This window comes from Ischnura elegans, chromosome 4 (assembly GCF_921293095.1).
Source record: "Ischnura elegans chromosome 4, ioIscEleg1.1, whole genome shotgun sequence".
NCBI classification, from domain to species: Eukaryota; Metazoa; Arthropoda; class Insecta; order Odonata; family Coenagrionidae; genus Ischnura; species Ischnura elegans.
The window spans coordinates 17,636,817-17,656,970 of NC_060249.1; the positions used below are offsets into that span (position 1 = coordinate 17,636,817).

The 20,154-nt window shown below is 36.1% G+C and overlaps 1 protein-coding gene across 1 annotated transcript in view; it reads left to right on the forward strand.

Moving 5' to 3' along the window:
• Positions 1-10,227: 10,227 nt before the first annotated feature.
• Positions 10,228-20,154, forward strand: part of LOC124157107 (thyrostimulin alpha-2 subunit) — a 153,909-nt gene continuing 143,982 nt past the window's right edge. Inside the window, exon 1 of the mRNA XM_046531601.1 lies at positions 10,228-10,638. The gene's annotated coding sequence lies outside the window, so the exon portion shown is untranslated. The remainder of the gene's footprint in view (positions 10,639-20,154) is intronic.

Genomic DNA, 20,154 nt, shown 5'->3' on the forward strand with positions numbered 1-20,154 from the left:
TAAAACTGGCTAAGGTCGGAAAGTTTTCTTCGTTTGATAAGGTATTAATAATCCTTATTTAAGCCAAGCGCTACCAGCTAGCATGCTACTCGGCTACCTGCTAGCATCCTGCGTCGTATCAGCGCTCAAAGCCTCGCCCCAAGGTCACTTGCGGCAGAACGACGTCACACGGAGATTTCCCGGCATTCATACTTAGCTGTCGCGTTTTCGCGCGCTTGAAAATTTTCATTTTCATTTAATCGCGAAAAATAGGTATCGTCATTTAAAAATCTAAAAGCGTGAAATACGTACTCCAGGAGTAATAATCTTTCGATTTAGGCATTAAAAAAATAATAGGAAACCACCCTACTGTGTCAAACCAATCATAGGAATGTTGACAAGTGACGATGATTTTTATTTAACATATCATATAACGATCGACGGATGACTAAATTCCATAATAATTCGCGTTTAACAATAATTAGCATTATTTAACACATTGAAGGTGGATTGACTTTAGCTATGTCTTTAGAAAAGTTTGAAATCCGCCCCAATTCCAGTTCTTAATATGCAAAAGCATTCCGACTATGTTCATGGAAGAGAATCATATTTTATTTTAATTAAGGAGCAATAATCATACGATATTTACTTTATGCAATGGGAATAGTAATTAATTTATCATTGCCTTTGTAGGTTGATATTTAAGTATGGTTGTATAACTTTATGTAACTTTTAAGAAGTTCTTGTTCATTTGAGCACTAAGAGCGTTCTATTATTTCAAGCGATTAAACGAAAGAAAGTGTTTTTTCTCTGGTCTATATTGAGCTGCCAAAGGCAATTGACAACAAAGTCATACCGTAGTTCGTCTTTCAATGAGCCAGAAGAGCAGGTAGATTTATTTCAGTTATCACGAGTTTCAAATCTAAATACTTTTTGCCATTTAGGAAAGTCTCAGCAATTTTGAGCTCAGAAAATATCAGAATTTTCAGAGGACAGGATCATAATTGCCAAATAATAGAATTTATAGTCCTGAATTTGTGAGAAGGCTGACAAAAACCTAGACCTTTCGAGGTCTTCCTGGATAGAACCCTCGATCATCCAATCTGTACTGCGCGCCCTTGCAACTCACAGAACGCAAATTTGCCGCTTGGGTATCCGGGCGCTGGCTGACATGGTTGCTGCGTTTGAAGCCACCGGCGATTTTCGAGGAACTGCGTCTCCAGAACGACGGACTGAAGAATTGTGGCGTCGCTTTATGCTCGCAAAGGGGAAAGCTATTTTTTGACATTTTTTTTCATACAACTAGTTTATTTGTCCTAATTAATTAAATATTTGGAATTTCCTCAAGCCTTTGGTAAAATATTAATCTCCAGCGAAAAATATAATGAAATATAACTTATTCATTTCGACTTTTATGAGTGTTTTGGATACTTAAGTGCTTCAATCTTGTAATCTTTCACAGACGTTTTTGCATTTAATACGTTACCTACTTAAACTCCTGAATAAATTCTAAAATAGAATCTCTGTTACCTTTGTGATGAGAGATGGAGAATCCATTGAAGATGATTCATCGACTGCCTTCCACTGATTAGGTTTCATACGATTTGAAAAGGCACTGCACCATAACGCAATGAATTGACCATACTCTGTAGGTGGGAGCACGCCTAGCAGGATATTCGTTTTAAGCGTGTGTAAGTATGATTTTTGGATTGAAAATCGTAAATAAAATCGAATTCAATTTAAAGATCCATTTTTGATATATTTGGTTTATTGAAGATTTTTTAAATCACACTATGAGAGAAATTGTAGCTGAAAGGTTTAATTTAGAATTAGATATACTCAAGTATTTTATACAATAGTTCCGGCGTTAAAAAGGACACAAAAAACAGGAATACTAGTCTAAGAAGAGGGAAAATTTAAAATTATATATGACGTTTCTCACTTTAATTCACTTCTTAGATTTTTTAATTATGTAGATAAATAATATAAAATATTCAACGTGAAATATTTATCAAAGTAAATGCCCGAGGGAGAATAATGCTAATTTTAACTTCAAACTTGTGAAGATAGCATCACAGATGTGGCTTTGCTTTTAACGTGTACATACATATAGAACACACCTAACGTTTTACTTTTAAATCGATTATTAAAATACATTTTTCAGAAAATAGTTGTAAAGATGGTGCTTAAAAAAACCTTATGAAAGCATTTAGAAAATTATTTAATAGAATCAATACAATCCTACATGTTAATTATTAATTTTCTTAAAGTGTATCATAAAATTGAAGCCTCCAAATAAAAGTATGAGCCACTAGCGGTACTTAAATTGTCTATTTAATACACTGAATTGCTATCCAAGTTAAAGTATGAACGTTTAAATATAACCCGGAGAAAAGAACCCGATGATTAGTAAAAATGGAATATTTTTACATTCTGCTGAATCAGTTGTATTACGATGGCGGATGAGTTCAAGACAAACTACTTCCAGAAATACGTGGAGCAAAAACATATGGATGAGGTTGGTGTTGTAGCTTCACTGTTGGCTTCACACCCCATCGACCCGGGTTCGGATTCCGGTGGTGAAGAACGTTTTCCAGATACTGTCCAATCCGTGCTTGAGTGCTTGGCACCTATCGTCAGAGCAAAGCTAATGCCGAAGCCGGGTGTCTCTCCACCCTTCCTGCCCTACGGTCCCTGACGGCGAGAATGATCCAAGTTGTAGGTCACCTCTTCCAATACTATGTTTATCTACCTACCTAACTTTATCTACCGACCTAAAATATATTGCGATCTAGGTAGAGGAAAAATTGCGTCAATCGCTGAGTTTCCCTTCCATGTACACCTTGTAGTGCGGAAGGGGGTGAAATTGGGGGAGGAGGAGAGGAGCTGATGACGTCTTGAACTTTTTTGAATAAAAAAATTATATATCCCCGGTTGAAGCGCACGTTCTATTTTCGGGGACTCCCATGAGGTTAAGAGGTGTTTGCGGACCCAGAGGAGGGAAAAAAAGAACAAGACGTAGGCGAAGGAGGAGGAAGAGGAGTTTTTTTTAATGCATGCATGAATTAGGAAAGGGTGATCGCGTATAACACTTACTTAATGGATGACCGCGCGTTATAACCCCCATGAGGCAGGTAAGGAGGGATGTGGGGTGCGCCTGTAGGCGCTGGCGCGTCGGTTCGGTGCGAATAATGAATAGGGGATCGTGGGCGGGAATCGGATCATGGAGACGAGCAATGGAGTAGAGAAAAATGGGAATAAAATCTGGAGAAAAAAATGTTAGAAACGAGAGTTCACGCGAGCAACATAGTGATATATTTTTTTATATCATGTTAAAATTATGTCAAAAATATATCAATTGTGATATTTTTATGCGTCAGGAATTAGAACGTAATTGTAATGGCTGATAAATAACACTTGGATGATATTATACTTGGTTGATCATAATATGTATCATTTTATGATATCATCTAAGTGTTATTTATCAGCCATATATTTTTGACCTAAAGTAAATATCACTCGATGATACCATTTTAGATAAAATGTAGGTACCTCTTAATTTTCAAAAAGGAGAAATAATTTTTTCAACAATTTCTGCAAACTGTTTTGTTAACACTAGGAATACCGGACTTGACAGCCCCCTAGAACTACCGAATGGAGTCATTTTGACTCCTACCTTATAATTCTTTATTTTTGCGATTTATGTCTGTTTTTATTGATAGATTGCATTAGTTTATCATTTTTTTTAATATTGCAATATTTCAGACGTCGTTTAAAAAAAAAATATATATTTTTTAAATGCAAAATTCGACGGTGTTGCTTTGAAATTCTTTTTTATTACATGTTATGTTGTTTTAATAGAATTATGATGGAGGAATTGGATAAAATAGCAAACGTAGACTATTCAACACATTTTATCATATTGTTTGAATGATCAAAAATATTACATAGGCTACATGGTAGTTGGGAAGATAATTAAATAAAGCAAAAAAATTGCAGTTGATACGCCACGCATTTGTCTAAGGTGCTTTAGAGTTCGAGCATTGTCGTTCATTTTCATTGCCCACACAAGGACTTTTGGCAGGTCATACAATTCCCTACTGATCGATTATTTTTGCACTTTGGTTTTGCCTGGAAATAATTTTTTTGCAGAAACCCGTCAGAAGAATCTGCGGCATTGGACACGCAACGCTTTTATCTACATCTAACATGAGGATCAGCCAACTCTGTAACGAGCTTTTTCTAAAACGTCTTGCGCGAAATGTTTTAGGTTGTCTCATTGTACACTATCCATGAATACCTGCTAAGTCGGGAGTATTTTCCAACGAGTAGATAGGCTATCACTGAGTAGACGTTCTTGTGGTATATTTGTGATTTCATCTCTTTTGATTCTTCCATTCTCTTTTATTTACCTTTCCCACAATGCTAGTACCCTGGATTTTTTGCTGTCCAGCGATTTTGACTGAGGTAAAGTAATTATATATAGTATCATTTCGCCCTTTTTCAGAAATGGTTGCATTAGTTTCAGTACTGCTAAACGGCATTCTGCATGAAGTGAATTATCTTTTCCATCATAAGGGAAGGCATTTGCAAGATATTTGCCTTCCTTGTCAACAGGTAGCCAATATTCATGGCCGTATTTGTCCGGATTAGAAGGAATGTACAGAGTGAAATATACCTAATTACACTGAGGAAAAGTTGTTCATCAACTATAGTGTACGGACCAGGTTTGTAACAAGCAATGTAATTCTCTATGAATCTATCGTACGCTATTGATTGGAGGGCAAACTTGACAGTTTTGAGCCGCTGGAATCAATTAGATTCCTCATCAACTCTTAGACATTGCAAAATGTTAACAAACCTAGTCGTTTGTTGTAGAAAACGGTATTCCCCAGTCGTTTGACCAAATACTCTCAATAGAGTAATCATTTGTACCTGATATTCCTCGGGCGTAAAATATGACTATACATGCAACTAGCTCCACATCGGAAAGTGTAAAATCTTCGTAATTTTGCCTGCGTGGTTCCACAATTGTACATCGCTTTATGTGAGTCAGTATAAACGAATCGATAAATAATCGTTTATAATACCTTTATTTGTAACTACCTATGAAAGGGAAAGTAAACGTAAATTACTGCTTATATTTTGCACGCGTTTTGTCTCAATCTTCAGACTCACTAGAAACGTTTTGAGGAATTAAATCCTCGACTTCGTCACAGCCGAAATAATCTTTTGTGTCGCGTTCCGATTCACCTTCCGGTATAGAATGCAACATAGATAGGACTTCTTCACGCTTTCGCCTACTTCTTCTAGCCATACTCCTAGTCAGGAAAAATGAAATCCTTGCTTCATAGGAGTTTTGCAGTCCACTCGAGAGTTCACTGGATTCACTAATCCAAAGGACAGCGCACGGTTTTCCTGTGCGGCACCCAGCAGCCAGCGCTGTCAGAGCCAAACGTGCTAGGACAGTAACTTTATTTCATTCTACTGATTTATTTTCCTGGTTCATCAGTATATCAAATTTTCTGGGGAATCGGTATATCAGAGGTACTTTTTCATGTTTGAAAATCAACTTCCACGCAGTCAAGGCTGAAATAAAAGTGCTGAAGCGCAATGCACAGTATTAGCGGGCGGCGGCAAAGGTAGGCGGCGAGAAGGAAAGGGTAAGGGAGAAGGGGCACAAACGACGGATTCTAAACACATGAATTTGAAAATGCTATGAATTGCATATTCACTACATTATTGCAAGGTAAAATAATATCAGGACATTCACATAGTTTGTAGATCCAAACACAGACACGTAAAATAAGAAATGCTTTCAAAGGCTCGCAATTATGGTCCAAAAGAAAAATAATTGTATATTTAAGCCTTTGATTGATTTATATTAATTATTATTGACATAAGAAGAGATAAAAACTTGAATAACTATTACTATTTGGTGAAAAGACAAGCAAAATACATTAGGGAGTCAAAATGACTCCCTTTGGTAGTTAAAGGTAAATTTTGAAAAACGTGCACTAATTTATTTTCTAGAATTATTTTAATCGCAAAGCCTTATTTTATGTCGAAAATGAATAAAAGTCACGGAATTTCAGGACGAAATTCGGAAAATTTTAGACAGGGCAGAGAAATAAAAATGGCGAGGAGTCAAAATGACTCCATTGGTAGTTCTAGTGTATGTAAAATATGCCAGTATGAAAAATATCAAATGGCCAAAGTTCGGACTATTTATTTTTCTTTATCAGGTGATTTTTTATCGGTATATTTCATATATGGTAGCAATGTCATATATTGATACACAGAATTAACATTTTCACATCACTCTTTCATCATTAATTGTGCTATAAATTTTCAACATCCAAAGATACCATATTATATAAATACGAGCGTGCTGCGCCTGCTCCCAGCGGGCTTCCCCAGCTCTTTTCAATGCAGGTCAACAGAGGGATAGGGGCGTTAGAATTTTAAAATGTAGAAAAAAAGGCAGGGTCTTATGTACAAATTTAATTGGAATGTTCATGTACAAATTGAGGTCAGAGGACGTCTTTAAACACAACATTGGAAGTAATTACACTATCTTCTGTTAAACGCACATGATGACTCATACTTACGTATCAACAGGAGACTTAAATGCGGAATCAGCCGCATTTTGATAAAAGTTATTTAAATAATGCGAGATATTGTTGAAAATGAACAAATGTATCAGTTTGTGCGCCGTTAACGTCAGGAATATTTACCGGTTTTTGTTTTTTGTATTTTTTTTGTATTTTTATTATTATTTAAAAACCAATTTTAGGAAAAAATAGCAATATTTAGGAAGTAAGGTATGCCGTCGCATGTTCTCTGATAAATTCTATGCCTTTTGGTACCTCATTTGTAGAGTTTGGTTGCGTATAAGTTGAGAAAAGGTATCTATACAGTGGAAATAATATAGAAGATTGGGTAAATGATGCCATTTTTTTATCACATAAGTGATGTAAACGTAAAAGTGGCATAAAATTGATATTCTTTATATATGAAGACCCTAAAAGCCAAAGGGTACAAGTGCAATTTTTATAGTTTAGGAGATAAGTGCAAATAATGGTTTGTGGGGTACACAATATTGTTGTGGCAAAGGGATAGAGGTGAATTACTGCATTTATCAGTTTTTAAATGAAATATGGTTTGATGAAGAGTGTGAGATAAAAGTAGAATAAAGAAACCCTTAAAAAATGAGAGTGCTCCGAGATCAGTCTAAGGAGGCCAAACAACTATTCAGGAAAAAACAAAATGAAACTAATAAACTACTAAGAAAGAAAAAGACTTCACATAAATGGTGTGCTTGAGTAGGAGGGAAACAAAAATGTGCAAAATTCCAAATAATTCTATAACGTAGTATATATCTTCAAAAATGGTTCAAACCATGTTCATTTGGAGACAAACAGGTTGGAAAAGTTGTTATATAAAAGGCTGTGGTTTTGGAGACTTGGAGAAATATTTTGATGAATTACTTAATGCTGTAGATAACTGTTTGGATAATTCAGAAGGACGTATTTTCCAGAATGTACAACCAAAAGTAGAAGAACCAAGCTTAGAGGAAGTGGAAAAAGCAGTTAAAATCTGAAAAATAATGAAGCCACAGGAATAGATAGTATAAATGCAGAAATAGGCAGGGGGTAAAGATCTGGCAATACAAATACAAAAATGTTACGAATATGGAAAAAGGAAAAAAATTGCAAAGGGTTGAGAAGAAGCAATAATTGCCCCGCTGCACAAAAAAGGTGACAAACAAGACCCTACTAACTATAGAGAAATATGCATTTTTAACACCATTTATAAATTTTTATCTAAAATTGTGCAAAATAGATTAAAAGTGTATACAAACGAGGTCGTAGAAGAACACAAAGTAGGATTCATAAAAGGCAGATCTACTACTGACCAGATATTTGTACTTAAACATGCCGTTACAAAATATTGGAAATTTAATATACACTTCTTTGGCTTATTTGTCGAGTTTTTCAAAGCTTATGATAGTTTGAACCGAGGGAAAGTGTGGGAAAAAATGTAAAGCTTTGGAATTCATGGGAAATTAATTGAGTTAGAAAGACTCAGTGTCAAAAATAGCAAATGTAAGGTAAAAGTTGAAAATGAATTCTCAATGAGCTTTGCCGTAAAGACTGGTGTGAAACAAAGAGATGGTCTATCACTTATAATCATCAATTCGGCATTGGAAAAGGCACTAAAAGAAATCAGGAAAACGGACTTGGGAATAAGAATATGGAAAAACATATAGGTGCTCACATTTGCAGATGACTTAGTTTTGCTAGTGGAAAATTAGGAAGACTTAAGAAGCATGACAGGAATTCTGATTATAGAAACCCAATGAGTTGGACTGAAACGCAATGACGATTAAGGTCAAATTTATGTCCTTCGGTGTAAGCCCTGATAACTCCAGAAAAATTACAACTGAGGATCTCAATTTTGAAAGAGTAAATGAATTTAAATACCTTGGTGCCATAATCAGCTCAAAAAATCGTGAATCATATGAGATACAAAAAAGAATAAAAACGAACCAATTTAAGCATGTGTGTCCTGAAAAAACTGCTTACCCACATCAAAAATTTCATCCATCAGAACCAAGTGTAGAATTTATAAAACCATAATAAGACCCATCCTTCTATATGGAGCTGAATAATGGATTATCGAGAAAAGGAACGGAAAAGAATCTAACTGTCTTTGAAAATAAAGTGTTAAGGAAAGTTTTTGGACCATAAAGAGAGAATGGAAGCTGGAGAAGAAAACAGAACAGGGAAATCAGGGACTTTTTCGACTTTCCAGACGTTGTAGTTGAAGCTAAGAGCCGCAGATTGCGATGGGCAGGGCACGTAATGCGAAGAGAGCAAGACACCCTAGTAAAACAAGTCTGGGCAGAAAACCCTGATGGAAGACGACCTCCAGGAAGACGAAGAAAAAGACTGAAGGATGAGGTGCCGATTGATATGGGGAAAGTGGGAGTCAGCGAGGCGGATGCAGAAGTTAGAAAGAGTTGGAGGCCGACAGTTGGCGAGGTGAAGTATCATTTAGAGTATAAATGGCCATGGGTGTGAGTGGGTGATGTATTTATCAGTGATTCGATTGTATGCCTTTACCGATACAATATTTTTTACCCCACCTACCAATATTATAAAATATTTATGTAAATACTTGTGTCCAAAATTATAAAAATTGTAATTTCACCCCTCGGCTTCTACGATCCTCACACATAAATTAAACATGATGCTGTTTGGGCAGGCGTAAGACAAGTATACGTGGGATGGTGAGAGAGGATGGTTTTTTAGGAGAGGGTAGCGTATGAGGAGAGTAGAGAAGGATGATGGTTTCTAAGGCTTGCAGAGAGAAGAAGAAATCCGGGATTGGAGGATAATAGAGGGATGAGGGGTTTTGATCTGTTCCCATGAATAATAATAATAATTATAAAACGCCTTTATGGAGACAATATTGAGACTTGCAGATTTTTTTCTTCCACCAAACCTCTCTTATTTCAACTAACACTAAATACTCACAAAGATTTGCACCATCGGATAACATTAAATGTACCAGAAAAAATTTAAGCAAAGGCAAACAAAAAATAAAATAATTTAATCAAAGAATTTGGTAATTTAGAAATTAGCGTACATAGAAAAGACGAGAATCTACTGAAATAGTTCGAAAATGGTATTACCTACAAAAAGTGAACGTACATTTGCACATTCGTGGGAAAACCTAAGGACTATGAATGACATATGCTTTTCGTAAAAAATCCTACTCCAGGAAAACACCCACACACGAGGGGGGGTTTGAAGCATAGAGGTTGCGTTTCCATCCTCCCTCCTTGCCCTTATTCGGAGAAAATACCTCGCATAGAGAGGAGGGGGCGGGGTGGATGGAAAGTTTAACTTGTGCGGAACTCGAAGAGGAAATACCCGACAAAAAAGAAGACAGCTGAGCGTGACGTCATTCACTCGAAGCACCGCCCTCGCTGCATGAGCGGCTCCAAGCAAAGTTCTCGGGCGACCAATGGGAGAAGACCGATTTCGTCGTCTCCTGACCAATGGCATTCTTGCTGGCGCGAACGGCTATTTCCCCTCCCTTTGTCCCTCTAACATCCCCGCGGAATACTCTCGCGAAACGGGGGTTGTTGAAGGGGTTTTATCCTTCCCCTCATAATTTCCCTCCCTCTCTCTCCAGCACCATCTATCGGCAAGTGCGTGCTTTTCTTCCTCGTACCTGCGTGGGAGTATTCTCCTCACTCTCTCCCTTTGTGAGTGTGTCCCTCCCGCCGCGTTTCTGCAGATGGAAGGGGAGGTTGGGAGATAGGTGGAGCCTCAGTGAGGGCGGACAGGTGGCGCGGGGATCGCTACAAACACTCGCTCTTAAGGCGGACGAAGCCGACTCAAGTTTCCACGACCGCTCGGCAAAGGTCTTCGACGGAGAGGGCGAGAAAGGGGTGTCTTGTCTGCAACACTGACGGCTGCGAGTAGAGGGAGAGGTTCGGCCCCGCAGAAGAGGAAACCCGTCTTGAGAAGGGGCGGAAGAAGGGAAGATACCGAAAAGGGAGCGAGTTGGATTCCGCGGCGACCGCCTTCCCAAACAGCCGGGACAAGAAGAGCGAATTGCCGATCTCACGCGCGATCTTTAACGGTAAGTCTCCATTTGAACTGCATATATATAAATAAAAAAATGAGTGGCATGTCATATTTTATTGCTGGTATCATTGGGCAGTGAAATAAAGAAATGGGATTAGTGAGGAATTCGACTCTAATTTTATTTTATTGAGGGTTAGGCCACGCAACATAAAAAAGTATTTCAAACATGTCGATGTTTTTGTCAATCATCTAGCCTAATATCTATCCTTAAGCGATTGTAATATTAAAACAGTGATAAGCTACGATAATAACAAAGAATAATTAGTTTTGGCTTAAAGTGTGAAATTTCCACAGATGATAAATAATTTGCCTATTCCTTCTTGGAGGAACATCGGGCGAGAAATCGGAAAATCCTCCTTCGAATCCCAGTGAAGGTAAATTGTTTTTTCTCTGTGTAATATTTGCACCTTGAGTGCACTTTTGGGAGACTCCGTAAATTTACAGCTATGCTGATTACTCCAAGTTTATTCCATGAATAATTTTGGCTGGTGTCACTTGTTAGTTATTCGCGAAAAAATAAAAATAGGTAAGTCTCCTTTCGAGCAATTTATACGTAAAATATTTAAGTGGTGTATCATAACTTTGACTGACAACTCGGGTTGGTTCTTCGCGAAAGAATAAAATAAAGAATATTTTGTTGAAATCGCATATAAAATTTCATCCGAAAAATTTACCTTAAAATGAATTATTCTTAAAAAAAGTGTCAAATTTATTGCAAGAAGAATAAAAATGAGGACTAATTCGTTGAATGTGCATATGAAATTCAACTACCAAAATTTAATTACTCATTGATGCATGTAGCAAGTAGCTTTGCACGCAGTCACGTGTACTCATGCAAAGTTATCTACTCAAAGTATGAAATTCACTATGAATTGATAGATTGGCTCAGCCAAGTATCGAACCTGGATCTCCTACGTGATGTGAATTTTATCAGCCATTCACGTGACTTAAGTATTAAAAACATGGAAACAAAATCTGACGTTAGGCCAATACAATATTCGGCAAAGATTAAAATAGCCCTTATTTAAGCAGCACAGGACTTATAAAGTGCCCGATCAAACAGGTCGGATATTATAGCAATGTGTTGTAGAAGTATTTTTTCCCGAAGAGTATTTTTTCCAAAATTCTCATAATGCCACCAAGCCCTGGCAAATATTTTTGCTCCTAAGAGCTCAAATCTTAGGCACGCAGAAAATTCTTATTTTAATTTCATACCACAGTTTACATGTCAGCTCTAAATGGCTAGATCTGTAAAAAAAATTGCCGCGATGTCTTTGAGACCACATGTAACGATAGTCAACTGTTGTCGTTTGTGATTTTCCATTAGAGCATTAACAGATGGAGAATTCGCCGTGACTTTATTACTTTACACATTTATGTGTATTGAAACTTATCTACCATATTATTTTTAACCTTTCTAAATAAATTTAGTCATAACTTAACACAATTTAGACATAACAATTTAGTCAAAACATAACTTCTAAATTGCTCTTTAAACACATATAACTTTAATTATTTTTCTCCTTAAAAATGAAAGAAAAAATTCATCGTCTCTGGCTAATTTCACTAACACTTTCCCGCTGTTGGTTGAGGAGATGTTAAAAAGGAACTACCTCATGTGGAAAAGTTGAATCGATCCATTACAGGTAAAGATTGTTGCAAAATTTTCAAGTGGTTTCAGTGACATGATACTCCAGAAAATAAATACTGACACCAAAAATAATGCCATGATTATGATGTAGAGTTGACTGCTATGAGCTAATTATTTCGCGCATATAGTTATTTAGCTGTGGCTGGTTTTTAAATTTTTTCCGAAGAATTTTACTGCTGAAGATTTAGTTTTTTGCAAGGGAGAACAGAATTTTTCACAAATTTTCGAAATCTCAAATGACGTGAGTGTCAGCAACTACAATCTAACAGTACAACTACAGTCAGTCTCAAGTGACCAGCAACTACATCATAAGAGTGAATACTTCGAATTTTGTGAAGTTTGTTTTTACTTACGTTATTTTTTTACCGATTAGAAAAATCTCAGCAAAATTATTTGTGATGACGCAGCAGTCATCCTTGAGGAACAACCGTGACTCAACGGAAGGTAGCGATAATAACTTCCTTAGCGCCTTATGATTAGGTAACCAAACACACAGGAGATACACGGAGTGCCTACCCTTCAGGCGCTAAGCTATTCTTCAAACGACGCTCTCTCTCAAGCTCAGTAGGCCGTCATCCAAGCCAATTTTGGTAGTTAATTAAATCGATGAATGAGATAATAAGGAGAAAGAAATTGTCCGGTAGAATTGGTAATTTCATTTCTCCACCAGTTTTATAATCACATGAGAGCGATTGTGAAACAGCATATGAGTCAATTCTAATTCCTGCTATCGATTGATATTCCTCTTTGACATTTCACGGACTCATTTACCGTCAGACATAAATATTTCTAGATGCGATAGATGTCCAACGATTATTTTCCTACAGATACAATATGTCAAATACTTCTAACTAGTAGCTCTCCCACAAAAATGGCATTTGAACGGGATGCTCTCAATTAAAAGAAAATAAAAAATAAATTACGTCGCATGAGTTGGACGGAACTTTTCTGGTAATTCAATTGGCCATCATCAGGACATAATGATCATAAGGGTATTATTAAGTCAGAAAGTGCAGCAGTTTTGGATAGACGCTTAATGAACTATGAGGCCTAAATGACTTCAAGGCCACTCCCAAAGACTTTCTGGGGGAATAACCCTTTCAATTCCTCAGTTCAGCAATCAGCAGAGACCTCCGTCGGTCATTACTGCAATTCATCCTTGCATGTGAGATTGCCAATGGAGATGGAGAGGGGAAAAATGGCGCGAGAGGGTGGCGTATGAGAAATGAGTCCTTGCAGACAGATGTCCGCGTCACGTTGAAATCGAGGACGAGGACGTTCGTTGGAGGTTACTGGAGTGGAGATCCACGCTAGGGTTGCGAAGATGAACTAAATCCTGCTATCAAAATCATTTATTCGGCGAAAAAAAGTAGGCAAAAAAATGGGAAGCGTGACTGCGTTCAAACCAGATTTTATTCCATCTTAGCATTTACCCAATTTACTTTGAAAGGGAGTTAGAGGATGTTAACTGTTCCAAGCGTATTTTTATCATTTACTTGGCAATATTCTGAAAATCTTAAGTGAACGATAAGGTTATAAATACATGTAAAATCGATTAGCCCTGGATTTAGATGGGAAATGAAGGTTTGGAATCCAATGATACAATAATGGGACTTAATTTTCTCATTAATATAACAGCTATTAATCTCATTATTATAAAAATAGCATAATTATTCTTTAAAAAGTTGTCTCACCACTAGGGTCAAATCACTAAATAACTAAGCATAATAGCAGGTCGGCCAACAACGAAGATTGACAGCAATTAAAAAAAACCATATGGTTCTCCAAAAAAGTATTTAATCACTAGTTTTTATGAAATTTGCATATCATGAGCAAAAATTGACTCTTGAATTGAAAAATATTTCACCAGGAAATTTTAGGGAAGTATACCGTTGAAGTAGACAAATAACCTCGAAAGAAATGTTTTCAAGATTTTATTATCACCGAGTTATTTTTAATGACTACATTTTGAGATGAGTATCTTCAGCCGTCGAGATTTAGGTCACAATTGCTGAGGAGCTCTGATCGAATTGGCGATTATCCATACAAATGTTTCAACTCATGACAGCCCTTGACATATAGATACTGCTTACGTTTATATTGCTGAATTTAAACCAATTTTTCATGGAGTAAGTCTAGTTGAAGGTGTAACAAATGTAAAAGAGTCAATTATATGCACTGAATTGGGTAAGAAGATTATCTGTTTCATCTATAATGCTTCAGCTTTTCGATTCCGATTACTTTCTCCATTATTTTGCTTTGTTTGCAACTTGTTTATAACTTATTTACAGCAAGATTTGATTCCTTTCTCAGTTTTACTTTCTCTAAACAAATGAATATAGCCTTTATTTACATTAATTTGAAATTATGGGATGATGGCGTGCGGGAGTTTGCGTAGTTCGACGCGTCGCGGGGAAACTACCGATGACCTCTACCTCCTCCAACGATCAATATTCTCTTCGTCACCGAGAGATGGCACCACCATTCCCGAATCTCGTAACTGCGTATGCGAAACTGCGTTCCCTCCACTAATTTAAAACTTTTATTTCGACCGATGAAAATGATTCCACTTTAGAAACACTAATCTGACGTCGAATACTATCGATAAAATTTGTTTTAAAGGATGGTTATTCGATATAATGTAACGGTTGTTAGCTGGTCCTGTTATGGCTTCCGGGTTATCACCGCTTTGTTGAAATACGACTTATAAACACTTCGATGTATAAATACAGCCCCATCTTACATCAAACTCCACTCCTGGCGGCATTGCCGGTGAAAATTTCGCCGTCAGACATGAAACAACACGGTGGAAATCTGAAAACTATGACAGCCTTTACCATTCAACGCGAAAGCCTTCGCAAAAAAGTGATTAGCTGGGTTCGCTGAAAATTTTTGTCATCCTTTTTTTTATGTAGCTAATGTGAAAAGGTATCCAAGAATAATGCTTCGTAGAGTATTTAAACCAGTTTACATGGAAAAAATTTAAAAAATCTGGATCGAATAAATGGAGTAAAAATTTGAATTTTGGTTAAATAAATATCACACTAATAAAATTAGGCTCTTCGTAGCTCATTACATCATTTTACTCATAGTCACCGAGATTCAAAAATTATTTCTCCAGCTGAACCAATTCATGAAATAACCTCAAAGACGTTTGCTTCCAATTAAAAAATTATGCATTTCCCACTCTTCCGAATTTCAGGCTTTTGTAACTCTGAACATCTTCGGAATTCAGAATTATTATTTATTATTATTATTAAAAGAATCTCGGATAGCCTTCATATGATGCGTTTAATTAAAATTTGTAAAAAAAGTTTGTAGGTGGTACAATCATGGATACCTTTTTTGAATAAGACTGGATCTGTTGATATTAAAATCATGATGGTGATAGGTAATAGCACATTTGGTGGCCACCAGAAGAATCTTCTGGTTTCACATTCGTTGTTCCCACACAATCAAGCAAATGCGTGACGGGGTGAGGGCGTAATAGAATGTAAAAACAGTAGAGTAGAATCAAAAGGCGGAGAAAAGCATCTTTTAATTCGTCAAATACCGCCTAAACGCGCTGCGGTGCGTCGTTCATCCAATTCCAAGTTCAATTTAATGGAATACAAAGCTTTAGAATTGAAGGTAATCGCATAGACCTTTTATTAAAGTCGTGAAAGTGCTTCCATCTCTTGGTGAGAAACATTAACCGTCCCTCCAAAGTGATACATAATTCAATAAAAGTTCAATGGCATCTTTATCTTATGCATAAAAGAAGGCAAGTCTCCAGTGCCTCCGGGAAACTTAAATGGTTCTTCATGTGCACAACCAGCTATATGGCATGGCAGCACCTTCATTCCTCATTTAGAGCCTTTCGAAATAATACTTCGCAACGACTTGGTTTCGTCGTGAACCGTGAATTTACATTCAACCACACATAATTCAATTAATATTACGTAGCAAGCAAAGCATCATATTAAGCTACAAATAACGACCACCTAATCCCAGAAGTTATTCAATATTCCAATTCTAAATTCATATTTCTCACATCTCCTAAAATGAAAACCAGGAGATATAATTTAAGTGTCGTTCAAGACATGACGGTGCGGCGCTACTAAAAGAGTTATTTTCACACCTATGGTAGTCATTAATCCAGTGAAATCGCTAACTTACCGATAGAAATGATCTATAGAAATGTATCTTTATGCGAAAGTTATCTTTAAGTTAGAGGTCATTATGTTTTACCGCGTATGTATATTAGAGTTGTAATTAACGGACACAAAAAATTCTTTTTTCCCAAGTATCATATTTGAGAAACAAGAGGAATCGGAAATAATAAAATCAGATGTATTTACTTCCATACTTAATCATTCTTTCGTGAAATTTATTACGATGCTTAGCATCCCAATAAGACAGAAGATAATTTATTTTGGCAAGGTGAGGTGGCTCTAGTCCGTCCCGCAGACAGAGGGCGCATTCTAATTGGTATTAAAATGATGTCTGCAACGCGACGATAAATGTGAGGTGGTCCACTTATTCCAAACACTTGTAATGGAATATTTCACTCGTCTCTCTTAGCATTAAAAAGTTATGAATACTCAGATTATCCGATCAAAAACAATGAACATAAATACACGAATCACTAAATAAACAAATAAATAAGTAAACAAAGAAATGAATAAATTATCATAAATAATTATTTTATTAAAATAAACATATCGGTTAATTATAGGTAAAATATCGGTTATCGGCAATAGTTATAGCTTATTTCCCCATGATACACGGATAGTTCTGCCACGTGTTAGTAATGTGAATGGTAAATTTTGCACATTGGCAAACCAATTGAAATGTGCGTCGGGTGAAAACACATTTGGTGGCCGATTGGAGAATCCACTATTGTAATATTCGTGATTATTGTTTGACTCATTTATTTTATTGCATTTAGATTATTATTTACTTATGCCGCAGAGGACTTGCGCTTTTAGCTGCGCAGTGAGGTGCCAAAAATCAGTGGCTGCAGCAGCCTTTGCGGTTCTTATTTCCGAAAATACATTTAAAAATAGCCTCTATTGATAATCCTAATCTTCCCTCTATGTATAATTTATCCACGCTGTTTTGACCATTTTTACTATATTTCTTCCCCCAAGCTATTCATAAAGTCTACCTATAGAGACCAGCGCATTCCAATTCTGAGAGATGTGTCAGAAAAACTTTGCCAACGCTGTCCGTGTGAGAGAAAAAAATCATAGAAAGGTGTCTGTATCCTTAAGTAGAACAACCCTTGTAAATGAGGTACGAAGTTCACCCGAATGTATATCCATCTGTCAGAGAATTGAAAAACGCCGTCAAATCATAGCTGTACGTACTCAAGAGGTTTCCGTAAGCAGAGGTTTTTCTGTATTAGTATTTACCTTTCATACCACCGTTTAGAAGCCTTATTAAAATATGGTTCAGCTAAAGACATTCAGTTTTATTTTTATTCAAGTGGCCTCTGATGTTTAAAAAAATTGAAATCGTGGTGGAAGATAACGAGCGCGTGATACGCGGTCGATTTCATAGTTCTCGACAAAAGCAGTGTTCTTGAGAAGGGGCTCTTGAAAGACACCGTCACCGGATATCATCTCTAAAAGGAATCGAGTTCCTGAGTAGTGTAAGAGCATTAAATTTATAGGTCAAATGGTAATCCAGGAATTCTGCAGAGTTGATCCCTACTCAACCTCGCTGTTAATTGGATGTGAGAAGAAATTTTTGATGAATAAATAGACTGGAGACATTCATATGGAGAGATATGGATATCTACATTAACTGCTGTATTAATTGGCCGCAAATAATTTATTAAAGCTATGGAAATAGAGTGCAGTGTGAAATCACAGTCTATGGAATGCTAATTTGTTCGATATTTATTTGGTGAACTCATTGAGATCTATCAAGTGTATTTTTTTGGTATAGAAATTTTTGTGACTAATTTGAACTGGAAATTAATATTTGGTGTCAATAATGTTTTTAGATTCTACTGTTGGAAAAAACGTTGCGTTCTTTGTTTTATTTTAATTTAGTATATTTAATAATTTATATTTATCAAGTAAAAGCCTAAGAAAATATTGATTTCGACAACGTGCGATAAATTATCCATTTTATAATTCAAAATATGTAATACTTTTTGGATGGTTCAGCCTACTTTTGCCGTGATTCAAGGTGCATAGGTCAAAGAGATGGATCGACGTTTACTATTGAATGTTGCGTTATTAAGACTTAGGAACCGATTTCAAAACATTCTACATTGAAAACACGGTCAAATGAATATTTTTTTACCCTAAAATTGTTGTTCTTATTATTACTACCCATTTACGAGCTAAAACTTGGCATGAAAAATGAATCTTGGCAACTTTTACTGTAATTTACCCAAACTTTTCAAAAACATATCTAAAGTTTTCTCTCGTACGTGGCAATATTTTAATTTTAATTTAAAAATAGTTTAAATTAAAACTACACTAAGACGATGTAAAAAGTGCTATTTACTGTGAAATATATTATAATTTAGCCTAAAATATGCATGGAAAAAGTTTCCATAGCTTCTCAAGTTTTGCAAAACTTTCCAAGAATATGATCACAAGCAATAAATAATTCACTTCGTCTCATATATAAGGAAAAAATGAATGCATTCCATTAATTTCTTCCATAAAACCTTAAAAAAATGTTATTGTACCTTTATTAATTCATTGGACAGCCGAGAAAGAGCATACCTTTTATTTTCGAAAAATATGATCATCATAAGAAATAGCTCACTTTCCCTAGTGAAAAATTCTTAAGTGGGCTGAGACAAAGCGGAAGTATGACCCCAGTGTCGATTATCAAGTGTGCTCGTCACGGGAGATCATTCCGCCACGGGGAATCGCGAAAAGCCGTTTGCGGAGAAGAGGGGATCCGGTGTCGACCTCATAAGCCCTTCCTATAGCTCATGCTTTCACCGCTTCTACCGCTTTCCTCTCGTTAAAACAGGCGTCGATGACTCGGAAGACGGCAATATAATATCAAGGAAGCGAACATTCGACAGTCAAAAGCTGAAAATACCCCAGATAATCACGCCGAAAAAATACATCACATCATCAGTTTTGCTAACGACGAGGAAAAAAATGGGTGGAGAATATACCACCAGTTTTTAAATTCCACCTGTAACAAAAATGGGTTGAATTATTTAATTGATTCTAATTTATAATAAACATTTAGAAATACAGGAGTCAGTGATTCTTAAAAGAAGAAAATTACAACAATTTTCTTCGGAGTAGGCTCTCTTTAAAACATTATCCTATTTCTTAACATCACATTTTGACAAAAACCGACGGACTTTCCTTTCTGGTTAGGATAAACTAAAACGCTAAAAATGGGTAACATTCATTTTACATTCACCTCCGGCAACCACAGAAATAATATACTCTGAAATTTGAATGTCGGCGGGAATGATTCAAAATTTGGTAAAAAATATTATCACATTATACTAAATGCGAATATAGAACCTTGATTAAAAGCAAAAAGAAGGTGCCAAAAATACTCATTTTCTCAACATGACAAGCATTTTAATACCTGAAAATTAACAAGTTTCTATTCACAAAACCTAACATACATTCTGGTAGAACAAAATATTCTCCTTCGAATGACTTGAAACACTGTGCCAACAACTTTAATTACATTTGGAATGTTACAATGAAAAAGTAAACGTCGGAGCTTAGTTGCCAGCCTAATGATATAATATAATTATCGATAGTTATATTGTAAAATTATCACTTTAATTGGCCAAAATTTACTTCTAAAAATCGATTTCAACACATTTAAATCGCATTCAATTAAACTACCAGTTTCCATCCACGGCTGAAAATT